A 23,640-nucleotide genomic window follows, 5' to 3' on the forward strand; every position below is an offset into this window, starting at 1 on the left:
ACAACCCAAATAGAGCCATACTTACAAACAGCCCCAGCACCAATTACCAATAATCAGTCATTTGGCAGTGTAGAAGGTCCAATCGTTTATTATAACATACAAACTCTGCCAGAGGAGCTCCTTGCGACCTAACCCCTCGAGGCCCGCCAAGAAGACTGCTGGCACATTATCAACAGATCACATATATACTGTTACATTTCAAAACCGTTACCTAAGAAGGAAAAATACAAGTTGGTACAGGTTGGTGCAGGGGAAGGACCATATATGGGAGACAAAGCACCCTTAGTTTAGCCCAGCTCATTATAGCAAGGTCGTGAGGGTAACTCCCTTCTGCTAACTCCGAGAGAATCCACACAGCACCCCTTGGAATGTGCTTATCCAGCCTACCCCAACCTACAACCTTGTCAGGCTTAACGTGCAGAAGCAGCAGGTAGCTACAGTGGTACTATTTCTCAGGAGAACGGCTTGAGCTAAATGCAATGACAGGTTTTCATTAATGCAGTGAGTTGACCAGGCCACAATATGGCGCCGGTCTATTCAAGCGGTACTGCCCATGATTAGGTGCAAAAAGGTGTAACATAGTGTATACTAATCCCTACGTTAGCACATATTGTGTGCGTATTAGTGTTTGAGTCCCTACATTAGCCTACTAGGAACATCACGCTAATTACTAAAAGTAACTACATGTTTTACTAGGCCTAAATCGAATTCTGGTTCCTCAGTGGGCTGTGCAGGTAGATGTAGTATTGGCAAGGGTTGGGCTGTGCAGGTAGATGTAGTATTGGCAAGGGTTGGGCTGTGCAGGTAGATGTAGTATTGGCAAGGGTTGGGCTATGCAGGTAGACGCAGTTTTGGCAAGGGTTGGGCTGTGTGGGCAGATGTAGTTTTGGGGAAGGGTTGGGCTGTGCAGGTAGATGTAGTTTTGGGGAAGGGTTGGGCTGTGCAGGTAGATGTAGTTTTGGGGAAGGGTTGGGCTGTGCAGGTAGATGTAGTTTTGGGGAAGGGTTGGGCTGTGCAGGTAGATGTAGTTTTGGGGAAGGGTTGGGCTGTGCAGGTAGATGTAGTATTGGCACGGGTTGGGCTATGCAGGTAGACGCAGTTTTGGCAAGGGTTGGGCTGTGTGGGCAGATGCAGTATTGGCAAGGGTTGGGCTATGTGGGCAGATGTAGTATTGGCAGGGGTTGGGCTGTGTGGGCAGATGCAGTATCGGCAGGGGTTGGGCTATGTGGGCAGATGTAGTATTGGCAGGGGTTGGGCTGTGTGGGCAGATGCAGTATCGGCAGGGGTTGGGCTGTGCGGGTAGATGTAGTATTGGCAAGGGTTGGGCTGTGTGGGCAGATGCAGTATTGGCAGGGGTTGGGCTGTGCGGGTAGATGTAGTCTTGGCAAGGGTTGGGCTGTGCAGGTAGATGTAGTATTGGCAGGGATTGGCTGTGTGGGTATTTGCAGAATAGTCGGAGTCAGGATATTTGTATGTTGGCAGGGGTCAGGCTGTGCGGGTAGAGGCAGCAGTGTCAGGGGTCAGGAGCTTTATGGGAAGGAGCAGTATAGGTAGGGATGAGTGGCTGTTTAGGAAGGAGCATTATTACAGGGGAAAGGACTGTGTGGGCAGGAGCATTGTGAACAGGGCTGAGAGGCTGTGCAGAAGGATCAGTTGTGGCTGCCTAGTCTCACCCAGTGCTGTTCTCCTCTACTTCTTTCTGATCCCCTCTCTCTTGTTTTCACAGGGTCGACAAGTTCTTCGCCTGCACCGCCCCTAGGTGAGTACCTTCTGCCGCTTATTCCTGCAGGGCCGACTAACTAACAAACTAAGGGCTACATTTATGAATTTTTCATGCAACGCAGCACAGCAACCACATTTGTTGCTCTGTATTGCAGAAGGGAGATAACACAGCACAGAGCCTTGAGTGCAAAGATTGTCCTGCCGCTGCTGGCATCCCATCTGCTGCAGCATAAACAGGCTGTATTGTGCAACGCACAAGCTTGCTCCACGGTACAGAGATGAGAGTGCACTGTCTAGCCTAGAATGTGTATGGGAAAATACCCTTCCAGTACAAAATCCCATATCTAGACCAACTCATAAGGATCCTGTACATTGGACGTGTGCTGTGCACTTCAGCAAACATGCAATGAACAGGTTGTTTGAGAAACTAACCCATTTCCCCTTACTAACTCCTGCTTGAAAGAGGCATTTGTTATTGATGCAAAGCCCAGACATTGCAAAAAAACCTATGCGATTTTATGCGTATTCACCCCAGTAATGCCCCCGTGACACAATGCACTGCAAGCAGGTTTCTGCACTGAGAAAAAAGTACCATTCCAGCGCAATACACCTTCTGCTGTTGATAGGAAATACCCATGCTAGGCTTGGCATCGCTTTGTGTCTGCCAAATGCTTTAGAAAATCCGGGCAAAGCCTGGAGTGGCGACTCCACCTCCTAGGATGGGAGGAGAGGTCACGCGTGTGGATGTTGGTGAGTACTGAGAAATCGTGATGTACTGTCCAGTTCGTTGACGAGATAGCTTAGTTAGTTTGCTGGTTGATACTAACAATTGAATAAGACCAACAAAATACAAAATATTTGGTGGAGAGGGCTCTATCGGTTGTATGTCAGAATATCATGTACAGAAATAACATCTAACATGCATTTAGGGTCATACATATCATTTACAAAAATCTCTTTCCATTTGACGTAAAGTTTCTATTATTACTCTATTGGGGACACATTTTTCTAGATGACATTTAGGAATCGATATTTATGTCAACGACATTGTGTTATCACACAGGTACACACCTTATTCTGCACTCAGACATGCTTACTCCCCACTCGTCTACTGATATGTTCCGGTACCTACAAGTGTGGCTCAGGGGTTAGAGGCGGCAGACCCGGAAGCTGAGATTGGCCCTGGACCAGGGTTCAATTCCCTGTCTCGGCGGGTCTTGGGCTCAAAAATTCCACGGAATCGATAATTCTCGCTCCGGTGCCTTCTCGACTCACGGGTTCACACTCTGCGACTCTGGGCAATATCTTGCTTAATCTCCACAATGGCCCCTCGCGGTGGGATGCCTGACTTCCACCTTGGGGATACCCTGCCGGGGTTATCTCACAGGGGAATACCAGGACCGGTTCCCTAAGCAAGCGCTGGGAAACCCTTTGTGGGTAGCTGTGCGCTATGTAAGCTCAAATACATTTACATTTGTGCAGGAGAGCAGCTTCAGAAGGGGTGTTGGGGTGTGATGCCTCCCAAATACATCCATTCTTGGCTTGGTATTGGGGTCTAGGGCCCTGAGGCGGGTATGCAATGTCTGTGTGGTTTGTTTTCTCATTGTCCTGATGTCACTGAGATTTTAACTTCTTCATTTTTTTGATCTGGAGTTTAAATATACCGTGACCGGTTTTGCAAAAAAAAGTAGTAAATCGGCCCCACATAAGTACTTCTGGAATGGATGTAATAGTTTGGAATTGACAAATATTGTCTCCTTTCGGCTTGGAAAGCTGTGCCAGTGCCATTTTCCAGCATACCTCTGGCAATCAAACACCCAATAGGGGATGGGATATCAATCAATCAATCAATCAATCAGCGTACTTGTAAAGTGCGCTACTTACACGTAAGGGTCCCAAGGCACTGAGGGGAGGGGGGGATGCTACTGCTCGAAGAGCCAGGTCTTGAGGAGTTTTCTGAAGGCAAGGTCTTGGGTCTGCCGTCTATGGGTGGGTAGGGTGTTCCAGGTCTTGGCGGCGAGGTAGAAAATGGATCTGCTGCCGGAGCTCGTTCGTTGGATGCGGGGGACAGCGGCGAGGGCGAGGCTGGTGGAGCGGAGCTGGCGGGTGGGGGTGTGGAAGCTGAGTCTGCTGTTCAGGTAGGCTGGTCCAACATTGTGGAGTGCTTTGTGTGCGTGGGTGAGGAGCTTGAAGGTGATCCTCTTGTCGACGGGGAGCCAGTATAGGTCTCTCAGGTGGGGGGGGGGTGATGTGGCTGCGGTGGGGGACGTTGACGATCAGTCGGGCAGAGGCGTTTTGGATGCATTGTAGTCGTCATAGGTGTTTGGCTGGGATTCCTGCATAGAGTGTGTGTGGTCGGCCACCACGAGTTATCCCAGGCTGAGGGGGTGTATCCGAGGATGAGGACCTCCGTCTTGTACGAGTTCAGCTTCGAACGGCTGCTCCTCATCCAGTCGGCCATGGCCTTCATTCCCTCGTGGAGGTTGGTTTTGGCGGTGCGAGGGTCCTTGGTGAGGGATCGCATGAGTTGGGGGGGTCGTCGGCGTAGGAGATGATGTTGAGGTTGTGATGGCGGGCCATTTGTGAGAGGGGGCCATATAGACGTTGAACAGCGTCGGGCTGAGGGATGAGCCCTGGGGGATGCCGCAGATGATGTTGGTGGCTTCGGATCGGAAGGGTGGGAGGCGGATGCTCTGGGTTCTTCGGGAGAGGAAGGACGTGGTCCAGTCAAGACGCTCTGGGTTCTTCGGGAGAGGAAGGACGTGGTCTAGTCAAGAGCCTTTTCTTGGATTCAGGCTTCTAGGAGGCTAAATAAGGAGGATAAATACTTTCAAATAGTCTAACCAGTGGCAATTGTTTGGGGTAACATTCCAACCCATTGAATTTCACCCATTCTGCCACTCTAGACAGAGGGCCTGATTCAAATATGGCGGACGGAGTAAAGGCACGCAGGGTGGCGACTTCTTATGACAGCCACCCTGACTTTTTTCTGCTTGCCAAATTTAGAGATATCCTCTGCCCCATGGGCCTCTCTATACATTGGCAAGAACTCCTGTCATGGCGGTTCCTGTCAGTGTAGGACACGTTTGAAGGATAGCTCTGTCAAACATGGTGGCCGGTGGTCAAAATTTCCAAAGTATTTTGTTTTTCAAAAACAAACTCCTAAATCGGGAGTTTATGTACAAAAAAAAGAATGTCTCCCACACCGTGAAAGGTTCAACCACGGTGTGGGGTATATTGGAGAAGTGTGGGAGACATTGGAGAAGTGTGGCTCAATGGTTAGAGCGGTAGACCCTGATGCGGAGGTCTGGCCCAGGAACAGGGTTCAATTCCCGCCTCGGCGGGTCTTAGGCTCAATTTCCTCTGACCTGATAATTCTCGCCTCGGTGCCTATTCTAATCATGGGTCCCACTCTGCAACTCTGGGCAATAGCTTGCTTAATTTCCACAATGGCCCCAACAGCGCTGGGATGCCTGGCTTCAACTTGGGGGTGCCCAGGAGTGAACATTTCACAGGGAAAAGCCAGGAAGGGTTCCAAAGCGCTATGCATACAGCGCCAGGAAACCCCGGTTGGGGTATAAGTGCGCTTCACAAGTACAAATTCATTTAATTTCATTTTTCGATTTATAATTCCTCACCACCAGGATAAACGTGACCAGGATGTCACCTTGTTTTGATGGACAATTAATAAGAAGTCATGCAACCATCAGCTCTAAATAGGGTGGACGGTCGGACAACTTATTTCCAATGGCTCCTGCTCGATCTGGCGATTGGAGGAAGTTTCACAATGGGGAAGTAACATTTGCAGTACACCTGACCCAAAATCAGGCGTTCAGACTGGACCATGAGATTGGGGGGCAAGGTACTCAGTTGCTGCTGTGACATAGAACCTTGTCTGCCAAACTCTTAATCAGCCTTCGAGGCCTATCTGATTCAAATCAGTACTGCCCCTGCACCTCACAGGAACAGTCCATCCCAAACCTTGGTCATCTCACTCAGTCATCATGTGGCACACCGCTTTTTTAGTGGGAACATTTAAGATTTACTCCCCCCCCCCACACCCACGAAACTCACATCTAAGCTACGCCCATGCCTTTGTGATACTATCATTCTTGGCATTTCTTTGCTTGTTTCTTGTGTTGTGATCTTGAAAGGTGTAGGTTTTCATGTGGTTCAGTGTTATCTTATTGTTCCTGTCCAGTTGGTACATCCGTCCATTGCCTGAAACTCTCTATGTTATCCCATTGGATGGCTCCATGAAGGAGGCGGGGCCTTTTTTCACCGATTGGTATTATGAGCGTCCGTCTTGTTTACAAAAACGGGTAAGTCGTGTTGGTTTGAAGTTCCTTTGCGAGCTCAGGAAGCTAGACTAGACCCCGTTGGACGCAAAAGCAGGGCACAAGTCCTAAATAAAGAAGTGGGGGGACGCTCAGAGACGGAACTGACGTCATGACAGGAAGTGACGTCACGGAAGGTAAAAAACCTAGAAGTGGGGGGGGACACACAAATACGTGAAGTGACGGCACGACCGGAAGTGACGTCACGAAAGGTAAAAAAAACTAGAAGTGGGGGGACGCTCATGCGTGGAGGGGGCTATCTTTTGTGTGAAGGGGGCTTGCGGCCTCGCTGGCGTGTCGCATTCCGCCTGTGCAAACGACAACCAGTTCAAAATTCAGTTAAAAAAAAAAATAATAATAATTTACAAAACGGCAACAAGTACCTAATATTGCAGAAACCTTTGTTATATAATTCTACACAGCTCATCTAAAAGTGACGCAATGACCTACTAAGAATGTCCGTAATCGAGAAAAGTCTTATTTAGTAGACAAAGTTTGCAACAGCCCAACTTTTGCCCAGTGCACTCGGGTAAAACTAGATGGCGGAAAAGTGAGAAAAAAAACATGAGCCTTGCAAGGCATACCCTGATGTCTAATGCAGTTGCTTTTACCCACTGAGCTAGCTAACCAGACAGTTTACCCTGAAGAGGAGGAGCGCGAGAGAGGCGGGGCGAGGCTCAGAATCGCACTCAAGGAGGGACTGTTTGTGCTTTTGTAACCTGACTCCAGCCATGACGTATCACTGACTGGGCTTGCCGGGGGGGGGGGGGGGGGGGGGGGGGGGGGAGGGGGGGTGCCTGTGTCGGTAATGGCTCACTTGCTGGAGTGGAGGCGCCCTGCCTGGGGCCTTAATTATACTGTCTTTGGGAACTGTCGGCTCAGCACATGACCCGGAGCTGTAGACAGCGCTAGCGCCAGCTCAGCACAGCTTTTGCACAGGGGGGACAGCGTCCACCCAGTAAGACCCCTTAAAATAAGTGGGGGGACGCCGTCCACCCGCGTGGTACCCCGACTCGAGCCCTGCGCAAAAGGTATTTAAATTCTTTGAAACCTGCTCCTTGAGAATCCCTGTTTTGTATTCCCAGGTCAAAGTGGCTTGAGGTCTATTGATGTTCAGCGAGATGCTCTGTGATTTTAGACTATGTAGGAACACAAGGAATTTGTAATGCTTTGCTGACACCTACTGGTCAAGAGTATTCTTGCACTTGCAGATGTAACTGCACAGCTATAACTGATAGAGCTTTTTTCTGAACAAAAAAACAAACTAACATTGGCAATGTCAATGGGTCATTTAATGTGCACTCACATGGTCACACCGTTCACCCTGCATTGACACAGGAGTAATTCTCGGACTGCCCTCATACAAACACACTTCTCGCCCTGTCCTAGTAGGGTACACCACGGACCATCAAGTCACAGGGCTACACTGCTTACCCTGCACTGAAACAGACACATATCTCACCCTGCACTCACATGGGCAAAAGTCTCCCTCTGCACTCACACCGACATACCCGTCCCCTGCACTCACGCACACCTGTGCTCAGAAAAGCACACCCTTGCTTCTGCACTACGATGGATGCAGCTTTCTCTGTGTGCTCAGCTGAGGCAGGCTGGGTCAGTGTGGCAAGCCCAATGGTAGGGGAAGGAGAGTGCTGCTGTATGTGGCCTGTTTGTAGTGCTTAACTCAGATGGAAAGCCTTATTCTAAGCCCCGCCCAGGGGTGACACATACATGAAGTGTGGGACAGAAACAGAAGGCACATGCGCATGTCTGCAGCTGGCATCACATGAACGCTTTGATGTGGATGGGCAGGAGGGTCATGGTCTGTCACCATGCGGCAGGGGCTGGATTGCAGATTATGAGCACTGGCCCTGCCCCCTTTATGCACACAGCATACACAAATGGTCAAACTAGAGAAAGGACTATTTTATTTTTACGTTTTTATATAGCGTTTATTACCCAGAGGTGTCAGAGTGCTTTACAATAGAGGAGTGCCATGAGAAATTAACATAACATAACACGTGTATTTGTAAACCGCACTTATCACCTGTGGGTTTCAAGGCGCTGAATAACAGATGTTTATTGTTACCCAACTTAATGGTATTCATTTTTTAGACCTCATATGGATGAAAGGCTGAGTGGACCCACCGGGATTTGAACCTGTGACCATTAAGTCAACACAGGCCCCTGCAGTGAATGCATTAGTCCACTGAGCCACCAGACCCGGTCAGAGTAACAGGGTAGTAGGTTACAATACCTTTAGCTACTATGGCTACTCATGGTGCGTGGATGCGCATTTACAAATTACATATTCATTACAAATTACCTATTTAGAAAACTTAAAGTATTTAAGGTTACGCTAATACATATTACATATTTACAGAGTTAAAATGGAAACAGGTGGTGGTGCAAAGGTTTGGAGGTAGCGAGTTCCAAATTCTAGTTGCATTATCTGAGAAAGATTGCACCATACGTTTTTCCCTTTGAAAGACTGCGCAGAATGAGCAATTGACATCCTTAAAAAGATCTATATAATCTGCATAAGATACCCGTAGGGTGATAGCAGCGCTATATAAGAACACAATACAATACAATACAATACATAATGTGCACTCTGATCATGTTGTGACGCCGCCGATGACCGGTTGTTGCATAGCGCCTCTCTATCGAACAATGGGGCATCTAGCTGACCATATAGTTGCCAGCTTATGCAGCATGAAACTCACTTTTTATTTAATTGCAATCATTATATATTTTGACACTACATCTTCAATGCAGCTTCAATTTTCTTTAAAGAGCATGACCAGGAATGCACCTGACTACAATGTTTTTTATCTGCAGAGCTTGCCACCTGTATGCCTTTTGGAGTGTGACTTTTCTGCTCTCAAATTGAACTTTTTGATAGGTCTTGGTTTTGACAATCAGATGTCAATAGCGAACAAATATAATGTTTTTAATAAACGTACAGGGCCTTTAGCTCCCTCGCCTTCAAGCAGTGGCTTCAGACTTGGTCAATCAGAGATTGTCTCACCCCAGTGAATGGGACTATTTTACTTTATGCTGTTGGCTAATGGGTGTATCCTTCCACCACCAAGTGACTGCTTACATTACAAAGCATGTTGAACTATGTTATCTCAGAACAATGACAACAGACCTCCCCCTAAAAATTAGTTAATATATAGGTGATACATCCAAAAATACAAATAACATAATTGTCCCACAGATAGTATTCTTTTCTTAATTTATTTGATCAAAATACTTCTTTTTGGAGTTTTATATATAAATCCAGTTATAACAAATCTTAATCATTCCTATACATAACATCTCTGGAGCAGCCCCATCGTGACATAGTACAAAATCAGCACAAACATAGCAACACCACAGCTCACAAACACACCAAGCAAATCAGACATACCAAAATAAAGAGAAAAACAATACATCCAACAGACCATCATTACAAAGATCGCACAATAAATATTTCAAAACATGATAATAGAACAACAAACAAACAGTGCTGACGCCTGTTTTAGAGTGGCCATTTAGACCAATAATTCCTTCGTCAGGGCGCAGAAGGTACAATTCATGAGGTGGTCAGGTTCCCTTCGAGGTTTCTCGAATATATATTTACAAAGTGGTGTCGGGGGCTTTTTTGTCACAATATATCTATGCAAGTAAACATAATTTAGATGGCACGGACTAGCAGGAAAAAAACAGTGACTCAGTCATAGGTTGACTTCAAGAGGGTCAGAAGTACAATGAAATGTAGATAAAACCCGCCCGCTCCATGATGAACCAGCGAAGTATGGACAACGTAAGTGTCTCCAGACACTAAGCCATAAGGAAGCTGTATATCAATCACCAGGGGCAAGTAAAAAATGGGCCGCAGAGCATTACATCGTTAAGCCAAAGAAAGCTCAGGTAGATCAATTTCGAAGCTGGTGAATTCTTCTGGTGTGTAGTAGTCGGGGGTCTCTGCTTCCGTGGGACTATTTTATCTCTGCTTCTGGTTGCCTCGTTCCGCTGTTCCCGCTCGTTGGTCCCTGCGTGCCCAGCATTGAGTCCCCATATTATTCTAGCAGCATCCTTAGCTCCAAGCCACCATCCCGGCTGGGGTACAGACGTACCTCCCCTTCTTCCTGCTTCTCATTGCTTCCTTCCATGTTCTGCTGATGTGTCTGTGCCTCCCTGGGCGCCCCGGCAACCTCCATACCACTCAACAGGCTGTTCTTTCCAGACCCCCTTCTATCTAAGTTTAGTTTCTGTCTTGTACTACATTTTCATATGTTGACATGAAAAGGGTATATCAGCGATTATATATCGGGATGAGCTTCAGCTGAACCTAAAATGGCCGCATGCACATACAGACAGATTCACAAAGGGCCCCCTCACTGGTGGTGGAGGCTCCATGGTCATGGAGATTCCGTCACAAGTGCGAAGACTCCGCCATGAGAGCGGTAGCTCCACTGTGGAGGAGATTACGCACAAGAGGGAAGACTCCGCCATGAGTGCGGAGGCTCCACAGTGGAGGAGATTACGCACAAGAGGGAAGACTCCGCCATGAGTGCGGAGGCTCCACAGTGGAGGAGATTACGCACAAGAGGGAAGACTCCGCCATGAGTGCGGAGGCTCCACAGTGGAGGAGATTACGCACAAGAGGGAAGACTCCGCCATGAGAGCGGTAGCTCCACTGTGGAGGAGATTACCTCACAAGAGTGAAGACTCCGCCATGAGAGCGGTAGCTCCACTGTGGAGGAAATTACCTCACAAGAGTGAAGACTCCGCCATGAGAGCGGTAGCTCCACTGTGGAGGAGATTACCTCACAAGAGTGAAGACTCCGCCATGAGGGCGGTGGCTCCACAGTGGAGGAGATTACGCACAAGAGGGAAGACTCCGCCATGAGTGCGGAGGCTCCACAGTGGACGAGATTACCTCACAAGAGTGAAGACTCCGCCATGAGGGCGGTGGCTCCACAGTGGAGGAGATTACGCACAAGAGGGAAGACTCCGCCATGAGTGCGGAGGCTCTTGGGGTATTGGGCCCGTGCTGTCAAGGAGCGCTGGCACACATGTAAGTGGGCATTCATTCATTTAACAGCTGTGCTGTGCCCTCCCATGCTTCTGTCTCCTGCCCTTCCACTCACCCACAATCGCATTCTCCACACCCAGCCCCATGGCGCTACGCGTTATGTTTGAATATGCTAGCACTATATATCAGTGCAGTGGCACATTTATCCCAGACCTGCTGGCTTTGATAATACTTTTTCTTTTATTGTTACAGAAAAGTAGGTAAAGTAAATAAAAAAAAGTGAAAAGTAGAGACAGTAGTGTATAGTGGTGTCATCAGCCCTCTATTCACTACACCACACTGGAGCCCTGAGCATCCCTTCACACCCAGGAAGCTTTGGTTCCATCTTGACATTGTTCTGACCTGGCAGGTGTGTTGGCCCAATGACTATAGGGGTGTTTATGGGGACAAACAGTGCACGTTCTATCTTCTTTGTAGATACCTGAGGCTCCCAGAGGGGCCTGTGTGCTGCTCCCTCCACCAGCTCCTACCTTTGTTTGTCAACAGCTTCCTATTTAATCAATAGTGGGGCAGAGCAGGCTTCTAGTCAAAAGATGCAGCTGCTTTCATGCTGTCCAGCAGCTCGTCAAGCTGCCTTTGAGGGCCTCATGGTGGGGGTGGGGGGAGAAGGGGGAAAGGAGACCACCTGGGGGGTTGAAGACAGGTGAATCCATTTACTTAGGATCACACAATGAGGTGAAGGCAGAGCTAGGACTCAGGTCTCATTAATTCGTAGTCTAAAAGTTTAGACATTGCACCAACTCTCTCCACCCGAAGCTTGGCTCTGGTGGTAGGTGTGTGGCCGCCGCTTCCTCACCCCACCCATCACCACAAAGCACCTTTCCTTCTGGAGATGGACTCCCCGCCAAGCACCTCTTCAACATTGGCAATGTGCTTACTTAGTGAGGAAGAAGCCACGGATGCTTCCTATAACTGCGTGCATAGTGAATATATGATGTTACAATGCAAACAATTACAACACGTGCTTTTAAACAGGATTTTTACATCGCAGCTAACATTACATCGCATGATTTTACAACGCATGCTATTACAATGCATTTTTAAAAATTACTATTGCAACGCTTTCCATTACAACGCATACCATTACAACGCAAACCATTACAACCCATAATACTTTAACCCCTTCCATGCGGCCGCGATTCCCCTGGTGTGCTGTAACTAACACGAACAGGGGCGGGCCGTGACGAACTCCAGCCGTCATCAGCACACGAGCACCGTAGTGCATGACGGCTGGGGTTCGTCATCAGCATGGAAGGGGTTAAGGACAACAGTAGGGTAAGGTTTGGATAGTGTAGGGGTAAAAATTACTATTCCCACTCCAGTAAGTGCAACAGTAGGGAAAGTGTTGGATAGTGTAGGACAAAAAATTACTAGTCCTATCAACCCTAAAACCCATACCCACCCTAAAACTAAAAAATCTCTATTACTTACCTTATAATGCATTGTAATTGCATGCGTTGTAATGGTATGCATTGTAATGGCATGCGTTGTAGTGACATGCGTCTTAATGGCATGCGTTGTAATGGCATACGATGTAAAGGCAGTTGCGTTTTGCGTTGTACCAGCTGCAATGTAAAAGCAGTGCGATGTAATGAATGCGTTGTAATGGATGTTCCCCGTGCATAGTGGGTGGGCAGTGTTGGCCTCCCAGCATTAAGGGACTGCAAAGAGGAACGTTTAAAGGAAACAAAAGCAGAATGAATTCCCTTATTTATTTGAGTGCAGGGAGGTTGAATTGGGAGATTGCTACAGTCATTGTCTCTGCTTAAATCATTTAAATCGGGGGTGTTGGCTGGTCGCAGTTGTTTTCCCAGCAAACCTGTATGAGTGCATTCCAAAAGTGCTCATCTGTGAGTCAGTAGAAGGGGTTGAGAACTTTTGGCTGAATGGATATGACATAGCATGTTTTTAGAAAGCTATTTGTATCATGTTTCTGCCATTTCTAAGACCTCAAAATCAGAGATGTTAATATTATCTAATAAAATGGTACAGAACTAACTGAGCCCGGAGAGAGGTTCTGGCGTAATCATCAGAGCAGCTGACTCTGGAACTAAGGGAACCAGGTTCGAGTCTCCGCCTCGGCACAATATGCTGTTATTCTGAGCAAATCACTTAATCTTCTGTGCCTGCCAAAAATGAATGTGTCCTTGTGTAATGTAACTGGTGCTCATGCAAAGCGCTCCAATACCTTTATGTCAAGTTTGCGCTATATAACAACTGCAAACAATACACCTGATTAAGTTAGCTATGCCAGGAACTGAGCAGGTGAGCATTTAATAGACTGGAAGGATGTGAAGAGGAGTGAAACAGGTGGGGTTGGCATACTGTGCAAATTCTGACACGATTTCTCTCTCCTTATTAGCAGGCAATCCGATGATGTCGAGCATTGCATCACCGATGTCTTAGACTCGCCCACCCAAGATCCGCGTTCCCCCCTTCTCCCCAGTATTCATAAGGTAAGGATCATACTTCCCTTACTCTCTCCCCTTTGATTGGTTGTGGATTAGAACCAAAGCAGGTCTCGCTATAGGCATCGCAGGAGGTCTTCAGCCATAGCTAATTTGCTTCCCATCTTTTCTTGCCGCACTGATATGTATACTATTCATGTATTATTAATACATTTTTTTGAGGAGGATTTCAATTGTAAGTTTAGTGCTGGCAGACTGTAAGCATTGCACTATCAATCTCATGCACTTAACCCCTTATGCTTTCACCACACCACCCCCAGTACTGAGCCCTTTTTAGGTCGAGCCTAGGCAGCGTGCATGCGCAGGATTTGAGACATGCTGCAGTCACTCTGTAGGCTTTGAACACATCCAACACTTTTCATCAGTGGTTTCATCTGCCTTTCGAAATTCCTTTAGTTTTATTGGTGGGTAGTTTACATTGTCCTGCCTTTAGGCTGGTTTTTTCCCTCCCTGGAGACTGCCCCTGAGACATGGATCCTTTCACTATCAGCCATATGTTTTGCTCCGCCGCACTACGTTATCTTTCCACTCCGCGCAGCTTGCTTGTTTTTATTTTTTATTGTTTCCTGCTTCAGTCTTTGGTGCTTGTTCATCTTCAGCACCCATCGCTGCTCCCAGCGGCTTGCTTCTGATGGCTGGGAAGCCTTCCCGGTGACTCAACAGTGGCAAGGCAGGTTATGCGTGGCGGGTCCTTTGACGTATAATTTGAAAAAACAACGCTAGTGGAACAAGTTTTATGGTCCAATAAAGCTGTTTCGGGGTTCTGGTGACATGTGCAAGTCACATATCCTTCTTATGCGTGGTTTATGTCCTCAGTGGCTTTATGGATCACATTGAACAGTTACCCTTTTGTGTGTCTCTTGAGTAAATAGACACCATTTAAATTGAATCGCACATGACATCACAGATCATGTTTCGTAATACTGCACAGTAGTACAACACTCTTGGGCAGGTATCTAATCTGTTTCACTATTAAACAAGTGAAAAATAAGTAAGACAGCTGGGTGCCCATTGTTATCATTTGGAACAATAGCTCAGTAGATAGTGCGCCTGTTCACTTTGGCTGACAAAGTCACCTTATTGATGTCAGCTACAAAGCGGGCTTTCCTTAGTAATAGAGAGCATATGAAACCACTTCTGATGATCCCTTGGGTTTGTAGTGAAAATCTGGAGGGTGGCGGTAGGATGTAGTTTTTAAGGGTTCTGTTTCTCTTCTCCCTGCTAGTATAGAGGGTGTATCTTTGTTTACTTTTTTTCCTTACCACCACATTGATTTTAACCTAATTTCTTTTAAATAAATGCCATATCCCTATTCGAAGTGTATATACTTTTTTCTAAAATGTGTGTGGAGCAATGAGGTTTTGGGGTTCTGGTGACTTGTACAAGACACGTTTCCTCCTAGTGCCTGGTTTATTTCTTAGGCAGCGTTATGGATCACATTGAACAGTTACCCTTTTGTGTGTCTTTTATGTAAATAAGTACCATGACACATTGCGCATGACATCACAAGTCATGTTTTCAACACTCTTGGGGTAGTATCTAATCTGTTTCACTATCAAACAACTGCAAAATAAGAAAACATTGTATCATTCCACGCGGATGTGCATGGTTAGCATTCGGAACAATAGCTCAGTGGGTAGTGCACGTGTTCATTTTGGACTCGGCTGTTTTTAACCCTGTGTGATGTTGGTCGCTCTTCAGACTTCAATGTCACTTTGGCTGACAAGGTCACCTTCTGCTGTCAGCTACAAAGTGGGCTTTCCTTAGTAATAGCAGGCATATGAAATTACTTCTGATGGTCCCACGGGGTTGTGGTAAAAGTTCTTCTCCCGTCTAGTACAGAGGATCTATCATTTGTTTTCCTCATCTCTGCATTGAATTTAACCTAATTGCTTTTAAATAAATGCAATATTCATATTTGAAGTGTAATGTAACTTGCATGATGTATTAATATTTTAGAATGGCCTTGTTTTGGAGTCAATCAGGTTTGTGCAGCTAATTTGCTAAATGACCCACAGAGAAAACTTCATCACGCCGCTCCCTTGCCGAACCCTTCTCGGGGGGAATGGCCCTCAAATTATTAAATGTAATTCACCATGGCAAGGATGTATTAACGCAGAGTAAAGTACTGGGTAATGCTAAAGAAACACATAATAAAAAATACAAATCCCAAAAAAGGAAGAATTAAAAGAGTCTTTAGAGTAGAGACAGACCTATATTATATGGGATAAAGTCCCCCATTTGTACATTTCAGAATACTGTAGGCAACTACAGAGTATCGTTACCATCCAACAATATTGAAAGTAGACTTTCATTCTAGGAGGATGGGAACTCCTCAGTGGCTTGCAATATCCTTTTAAAATGCACCAGGAGCAGTGGTGGCTGGAGACATTTGAAAGTGGTAGGGCGTAAATGTTGGATATGACTTTTATCTAGTGAGCGACGTGAGCACGCTTAAAGGGAAAACATGGGGATCAGGGTGGGTTCTCCACCCGAGAAAGAAATTGAAAAATGATTGGCAAAAGGTGCACTTTAAAGAAAATGAATTTAGTGATAAAGCTTGGCTTATAATCAGGGCTGGGCGTAGTTTGCGTAGCGCCACTACGTACACTATGCAGAATTTTGGAAAAAAATCGTGGAAAACGGGTGCGTGTCCTGAGGGTCCGTGTGCCCGGGCAGGCTCCCTGATCTCCGTGGCCTGGTTGGAGCCCGGGAGCCCTGCAGCCCTGGAGCCGGGGAGCCCCATAGCCCTGCAGCCCCTGAGCCCTGCAGCCCTGGAGCCCTGCAGCCTGGGAGCCCTGCAGCCCTTGAGCCCAGGAGCCCTGGAGCCCTGGGAGCCCTGGAGACCCGGAGCCCTGCAGCCCCCGGAGCCCTGCAGCCCCCGGAGCCCTGCAGCCCGAGCCCTGGAGTCCCGGAGCCCTGCAGCCCCGGATCCCTGCAGCCCGCAGCCCCCGAGCCCTGGAGCCCCGGAGCCCTGCAGCCTCGGAGCCCTGGAGCCCTGGAGCCCTGGAGCCCTGCAGCCCCTGAGCTCTGCAGCCCAGGATCCCTGGAGCCTTGGAGCCCTGGAGCCTCGGAGCCCTGCAGCCCCGGAGCCCCGGAGCCCTGCAGCCCCGCAGCCCTGCAGCCCCAGAGCCCTGCAGCCCCAGAGCCCTGCAGCCCCAGAGCCTTGCAGCCTCGGAGCCCTGTAGCCCCGGAGCCCTGCAGCCCTGCAGCCCCCGAGCCCTGCAGCCCCGGATCCCTGGAGCCTCGGAGCCCTGGAGCCTCGGAGCCCTGCACCCCCGGAGCCTCGGAGCCCTGCAGACCCGGAGGACTGCAGCCCTGGAGCCCTGCAGCCCCGCGTCCCTGGAGCCTCAAAGCCCTGCGGCCCCTGAGCCCCGGAGCCCTGGAAGGGCAGGCGGGGGCCCTCCCGCTGAGGCTCGGGGCAGGCAGATTGGCGTCATGTCGGTCCCCGCCATCTGGTCGCACCTTTCCACTCGGCCATCTGGTTGCACCCAATGCTTTCCAATGGGGCGACCAGATGGCCGGGCTTCCCTGGAAGTCCTGATGAGGTGCCATTCACCTCCCGGATCTGAGCCGGGGCTCCAGGAGGTCGGGCACGTTGGCACCCTGGGTCCCTTCCGTCACTCGGCATGCACAGGTTCCAAAAAGAGGGGTAGCCTTCCTCCGGATTACTAGGGGCAAGGGTATGCCCAGACACCCTTCCGGGGCTGCGGTTCCCTGCCGGGGCCCAGATGGGCGATGACCTGGCAACACCTCCCAGGGGTCCGGGGCTCCCTCCTCCAGCCCGCGGTGTGGCAAAGTACCCGGGACGGGCTCCATGGGTCCCGGGCAGTCCTCCCCATGCCTGATGCCCAGCGTGCTGTTTCAGAGCCCCCCCTGAGCCCTGCAGCCCCGGAGCCCTGGAGCCCTGTGGCCCAGGAGCCCTGCAGCCCGGGAGCCCTGGAGCCCCGGGAGCCCTGGAGTCCCGGAGCCCTACAGCCCCTGAGACCTGGAGTCCCAGAGCCCTGCAACCCCAGAGCCCTGCAGCCTTGGAGCCCTGCAGCCCCGGAGCCCTGCAGCCCGGGAGCCCTGGAGCCCCGGGAGCCCTGCAGCCCCGGAGCCCTGCAGCCCCGGAGCTCTGCAGCCCCGGAGCCCTGCAGCCCCGGGCCCTGGAGCCTCGGAGCCCTGCAGCCCCAGGAGCCCCAGAGCCCTGCAGCCCGGGAGCCCTGCAGCCCGGGAGCCCTGCAGCCCGGGAGCCCTGCAGTCCTGGAGCCCTAGGAGCCCTGGAGCCCCGGAGCCCTGCAGCCCCCGGAGCCCTGCAGCCCCCGAGCCCTGGAGTCCCGAAGCCCTGCAGCCGTGGAGCCCTGCAGCCATCGAGCCCTGCAGCCCCAGATCCCTGGAGCCTCGGAGCCCTGGAGCCTCGGAGCCCTGTGGCCCCGAGCCCTGCGGCCCGAGCCCTGAGCCCTGGAGCCCTGGAAGGGCAGGCGGGAGCCCTCCCGTGGAGGCTCGGGACAGGCAGATTGGCGTCATGTCGGTCCCGGCCATCTGGTCGCACCTTTCCACTCGGCCATCTGGTCGCACCCAATGCTTTCCAATGGGGCGACCAGATGGCCGGGCTTCCCTGGAAGTCCCGATGAGGTGCCATTCGCCTCCCGGATCCCAGCCAGGGCTCCAGGAGGTCGGGCACGTTGGCGCCCTGGGTCCCCTCCATCACTCGGCACGCACGGGTTCCCAGAAAGAGGGGTAGCCTTCCTCCGGATTACTAGGGGCAAGGGTATGCCCGGACATCCTTCCGGGGCTGGTGGTTCCCTGCCGGGGACCAGATGGGCGATGACCGGGCGACACCTCCCAGGCGTCCGGGGCTCCCTCCTCCAGCCCGCCGCGTGGCAAAGTACCCGGGACAGGCTCCATGGGTCCCAGGCAGTCCTCCCCATGCCTGAGGCCCACCGTGGGGTTTCAGAGCCCCCCCTGAGCCCTGCCGCCCCGGAGCCCTGCAGCACCGGAGCCCTGGAGCCCTGCGGCCCTGGAGCCCTGCGGCCCAGGAGCCCTGCAGCCTGGGAGCCCTGCAGCCCTTGAGCCCAGGAGCCCTGGAGCCCCGGGAGCCCTGGAGACCTGGAGCCCTGCAGCCCCCCGGAGCCCTGCAGCCCCCGGAGCCCTGCAGCCCCCGGAGCCCTGCAGCCCGAGCCCTGGAGTCCCAGAGCCCTGCAGCCCCGGATCCCTGCAGCCCCGCAGCCCCCGAGCCCTGGAGCCCCGGAGTCCTGCAGCCTCGGAGCCCTGTAGCCCTGGAGCCCTGCAGCCCCTGAGCCCTGCAGCCCAGGATCCCTGGAGCCTTGGAGCCCTGGAGCCTCGGAGCCCTGCAGCCCCGGAGCCCTGGAGCCCTGCAGCCCAGCAGCCCCGGAGCCCTGCAGCCCCAGAGCCCTGCAGCCCCGGAGCCCTGCAGCCCCAGAGCCTTGCAGCTTCGGAGCCCTGTAGCCCCAGAGCCCTGCAGCCCTGCAGCCCCCGAGCCCTGCAGCCCCGGATCCCTGGAGCCTCGGAGCCCTGGAGCCTCGGAGCCCTGCAGCCCCAGAGCCCCGGAGCCCTGCAGACCCAGAGGACTGCAGCCCTGGAGCCCTGCAGCCCCGCATCCCTGGAGCCTCAAAGCCCTGCGGCCCCCGAGCCCCGGAGCCCTGGAAGGGCAGGCGGGGGCCCTCCCGCTGAGGCTCGGGGCAGGCAGATTGGCGTCATGTCGGTCCCCGCCATCTGGTCGCACCTTTCCACTCGGCCATCTGGTTGCACCCAATGCTTTCCAATGGGGCGACCAGATGGCCAGGCTTCCCTGGAAGTCCTGATGAGGTGCCATTCACCTCCCGGATCTGAGCCGGGGCTCCAGGAGGTCGGGCACGTTGGCACCCTGGGTCCCCTCCGTCACTCGGGATGCACGGGTTCCAAAAAGAGGGGTAGCCTTCCTCCGGATTACTAGGGGCAAGGGTATGCCCAGACACCCTTCCGGGGCTGGCGGTTCCCTGCCGGGGACCAGATGGGCAATGACCTGACAACACCTCCCAGGGGTCCGGGGCTCCCTCCTCCAGCCCGCGGTGTGGCAAAGTACCCGGGACGGGCTCCATGGGTCCCGGGCAGTCCTCCCCATGCCTGATGCCCAGCGTGCTGTTTCAGAGCCCCCCCTGAGCCCTGGAGCCCTGCAGCCCCGGAGCCCTGGAGCCCTGTGGCCCAGGAGCCCTGCAGCCCGGGAGCCCTGGAGCCCCGGGAGCCCTGGAGTCCCGGAGCCCTACAGCCCCTGAGCCCTGGAGTCCCAGAGCCCTGCAACCCCGGAGCCCTGCAGCCCTGGAGCCCTGCAGCCCCGGAGCCCTGCAGCCCGGGAGCCACGGAGCCCCGGGAGCCCTGGAGTCCGGGAGCCCTACAGCCCCAGAGCCCTGCAGCCCCGGAGCCCTGCAGCCCCGGAGCCCTGCAGCCCCGGAGCCCTGCAGCCCCGGAGCCCTGCAGCCCCGGAGCCCTGGAGCCTCGGAGCCCTGCAGCCTCGGAGCCTCGGAGCCCTGCAGCCCCGGAGCCCTGCAGCCCCCGAGCCCTGCAGCCCCCGAGCCCTGCAGCCCCTGGAGCCCCGGAGCCCTGCAGCCCAGGAGCCCTGCAGTCCTGGAGCCCTGGGAGCCCTGGAGCCCCGGAGCCCTGCAGCCCCCGGAGCTCTGCAGCCCCCGAGCCCTGGAGTCCCGAAGCCCTGCAGTCCTGGAGCCCTGCAGCCAGCGAGCCCTGCAGCCCCAGATCCCTGGAGCCTCGGAGCCCTGGAGCCTCGAAGCCCTGTGGCCCGAGCCCTGCAGGCCCGAGCCCTGCAGCCCTGGAGCCCTGGAAGGGCAGGCGGGAGCCCTCCCGTGGAGGCTCGGGGCAGGCAGATTGGCGTTATGTCGGTCCCGGCCATCTGGTCGCACCTTTCCACTCGACCATCTGGTCGCACCCAATGCTTTCCAATGGGGCGACCAGATGGCCGGGCTTCCCTGGAGGTCCCGATGAGGTGCCATTCGCCTCACGGATCCCAGCCAGGGCTCCAGGAGGTCGGGCACGTTGGCGCCCTGGGTCCCCTCCGTCACTCGGCACGCACGGGTTCCCAGAAAGAGGGGTAGCCTTCCTCCGGATTACTAGGGGCAAGGGTATGCTCGGACACCCTTCCGGGGCTGGTGGTTCCCTGCCGGAGACCAGATGGGCGATGACTGGGCAACACCTCCCAGGCGTCCGGGGCTCCCTCCTCCAGCCCGCCGCGTGGCAAAGTACCCGGGACAGGCTCCATGGTCCCAGGCAGTCCTCCCCATGCCTGAGGCCCAGCGTGCGGTTTCAGAGCCCCCCCTGAGCCCTGCCGCCCCGGAGCCCTGCGGCACCGGAGCCCTGGAGCCCTGCAGCCCTGGAGCCCTGCGGCCCAGGAGCCCTGCAGCCCGGGAGCCCCGGAGCCCTGCAGCCCCGAAGCCCTGCAGCTCTGGAGCCCTGCAGCCCGGGAGCCCTGCAGCCCTGGAGCCCGGGAGCCCCGGGAGCCCCGGAGCCTCGGAGATCTGCAGCCCCCGGAGCCCTGCACCCCGAGCCCTGCAGCCCCCGGAGCCCTGCAGCCCGAGCCCTGCAGCCCCGGAGCCCTGCAGCCCCGGAGCCCTGGAGCCTCGGAGCCCTGCAGCCCCGGAGCCCCTAGAGCCCCGGAGCCCTGCAGCCCTGCAGCCCCGGAGCCCTGCAGCCCCCGAGCCCTGCAGCCCCGGATCACTGGAGCCTCGGAGCCCTGGAGCCTCAGGGCCCTGCGGCCCCCGAGCCCACAGCCCCGGAGCCCTGGAAGGGCAGGCAGGAGCCCTCCCGTGGAGGCTTGGGGCAGGCAGATTGGTGTCATGTCGGTCCCGGCCATCTGGTCGCACCTTTCCACTCAGCCATCTGGTCACACCCAATGCTTCCCAATGGGGCGACCAGATGGCCGGGCTTCCCTGGAAGTCCCAATGACATGCCATTCGCCTCCTGGATCCCAGCCAGGGCTCCAGGAGGTCGGGCACGTTCGCGCCTAGGGTCCCCTGAGCCGTGCGGTGCGCACTTGTTCCCAGAAAGAGGGGTAGCCTTCCTCCGGATTACTAGGGACAATGTACTCTGGGACCCCTCTCGGCCTAGCGGTCCTCAGCCGGCAGCTGGATGGGCCAGGATGCCGCCCCAGCCCGAGTCCGTCCCCGGGCCTACCGCGTGGCAGGATGCCATGGACGGGGTCCGGGAGGGCCTGGGGAAGTGTCCCCTGCACCTCTGGGCCTAAGGGCCCCCTTACTGGCTCCAGGCGCCCCGCCGGGCCCAGGGCCGGCTGCTCCGGCCCTGGGCCCTGTCCCCCGGCCTGCCGGCACTGCCAAAGGCCCGGGTTCTGTTGTGCCTGGGGAGCCTACCCTAGCTTGGCTGATTTCAGGAGCTTCGGCCGGGGCCCCCCCCCAATGGCTCCGGGGAGGGCGGCCTCCCCACCCGGGGCTCCGTCCTGAGTCCTGCCACATGGCAGGGTGTCCAGGACAGGGTCCCCCTGCTCCCCCTGCGCCTCCGGACTCGGGGCCCCTGGCTGGGGCCAGGGGCCTGGCCTGGCCCTAGGTCGGGTGCTCCGGCCCTAGGCACTGTCCCCCAGCCTGCCGCACTGCCAAAGGCCCCAGATGGGGTTCTGTTGTGCCCGGGATGCCTCCCCTTGCTTGGCTGGGTTCAGGAGCTCCATCCGGGGCCCCTGCGGGCCAAGGGGAGGGCGGCATTGTCACCCCGGGCTCCGTCCTGGGTCCTGCCGCGTGGCTGGGTGTCCGGGATGGTGTCCAGCAGGCCCGGGGAGGCTTCCCCTGCGCCTCCGGGCCTGGGAGCCCCAGCTGGGTCGGGTGCTCGGGCCCTGGACCCTGTCCCCGGGCCTGCCGCACTGCCAACGGGGTTCCGTTGTGCCCGGGCAGGCCTCTCCTGCTTGTCGAAGTGTGCGTGGGCCCCAGGCTGGAGGTCCTGTCGGGGGCCCCCTTGCAGCCTCCATGGCTGGGGCCCAGCTGGGGCCCCGGGCCTCCGGTCTGCTATGCCCCAGCGCCCGCTCACTCCTTCGTTGGGGCACAGGGTGTCCAGATGGCTTCCCTTTTGTGCCCGGCCATCTGGTCGCCCAGATTCCCTCGGCCATCTGGTTGCCCAGATCCCATCGGCCATCTGGTCGCCCTCAATGCTTCCCTATGGGGCGACCAGATGGCTGGGCTTCCCTGGAAGTCCCGATGGGGTGCCATTTGCCTCCCTGATCCCAGCGAGGGCTCTAGGAGGTCGGATACCTTCGCGCATTGGGTCCCCTCTGTAACCTCGAGTGCAGGGATTACAAGAAAATGGGGTAATTTTCCTCCGGATTACTAGGGAGAGGGTCAGTCAGACCTCTGTGAGGGGTATCAGGGGAAGGCAGTCCCAGGGCCCGCCCGCCGGGGCACCCAGGGGCCCAGGTACGCTCCTGCCTCTCAGCCTCTTGCCGATCGATGGTTCTTTTTCTCTGAGTTTTCTCAGGCAGACCTCCGTGAGGTCCGGCCATGCTGAGAGGGAAAGGCAGTCCTGGGGTCTGCCGCCGGGGCCCCCCGGGTCCAGGGTATGCTCCTGCCTCTCAGCCCCTTGCTGATGGTCCTTTTTCTCCGAGTTTTCTCAGGCAGACCTCCGTGAGGTCCGGCCATGCTGAGAGGGGGAAGGCAGTCCCGGGGCCCGCCTGCATGGGGCCCCCAGGGGCCCGGATACGCTCCTACCTCTCAGCCCCTTGCCGGTGGTCCTTTTTCTTTTCTGATTTTTTTCAGACAGGCCTTCGTGAGGTCCGGCCATGCTGTGAGGGGGAAGGCAGTCCTGGGGCCCACCCGCTGGGGCCCAGGGACGCTCCTGCCTCTCAGCCCCTTGCCGGTGGTCCTTTTTCTCCGAGTTTGCTCAGGCAGACCTCCGTGAGGTCCGGCCATGCTGAGAGGGGGAAGGCAGTCCCGGGGTCTGCCCGCCGGGGCCCCCAGGGGCCCGGGACACTATTGCCTCTCAGCCTCTTGCCGATGGTCCTTTTTCTCCGAGTTTTCTCAGGCAGACCTCCGTGAGGTCC

At 54.4% G+C, this 23,640-nt stretch overlaps 1 protein-coding gene across 3 annotated transcripts in view; it reads left to right on the plus strand.

Moving 5' to 3' along the window:
- Nucleotides 1–23,640, plus strand: part of LOC147700862 (rap1 GTPase-activating protein 1-like) — a 332,204-nt gene that overhangs the window by 160,231 nt on the left and 148,333 nt on the right. For all 3 annotated transcript variants that reach the window (XR_015297415.1, XM_086929761.1, XM_086929762.1), the window contains exons 2-3: nt 1,727–1,759; nt 13,508–13,601. The gene's annotated coding sequence lies outside the window, so the exon portion shown is untranslated. The remainder of the gene's footprint in view (nt 1–1,726; nt 1,760–13,507; nt 13,602–23,640) is intronic.

This window comes from Lissotriton vulgaris, chromosome 7 (genome assembly GCF_964263255.1).
Source record: "Lissotriton vulgaris chromosome 7, aLisVul1.2, whole genome shotgun sequence".
Lineage (NCBI taxonomy): Eukaryota > Metazoa > Chordata > Amphibia > Caudata > Salamandridae > Lissotriton > Lissotriton vulgaris.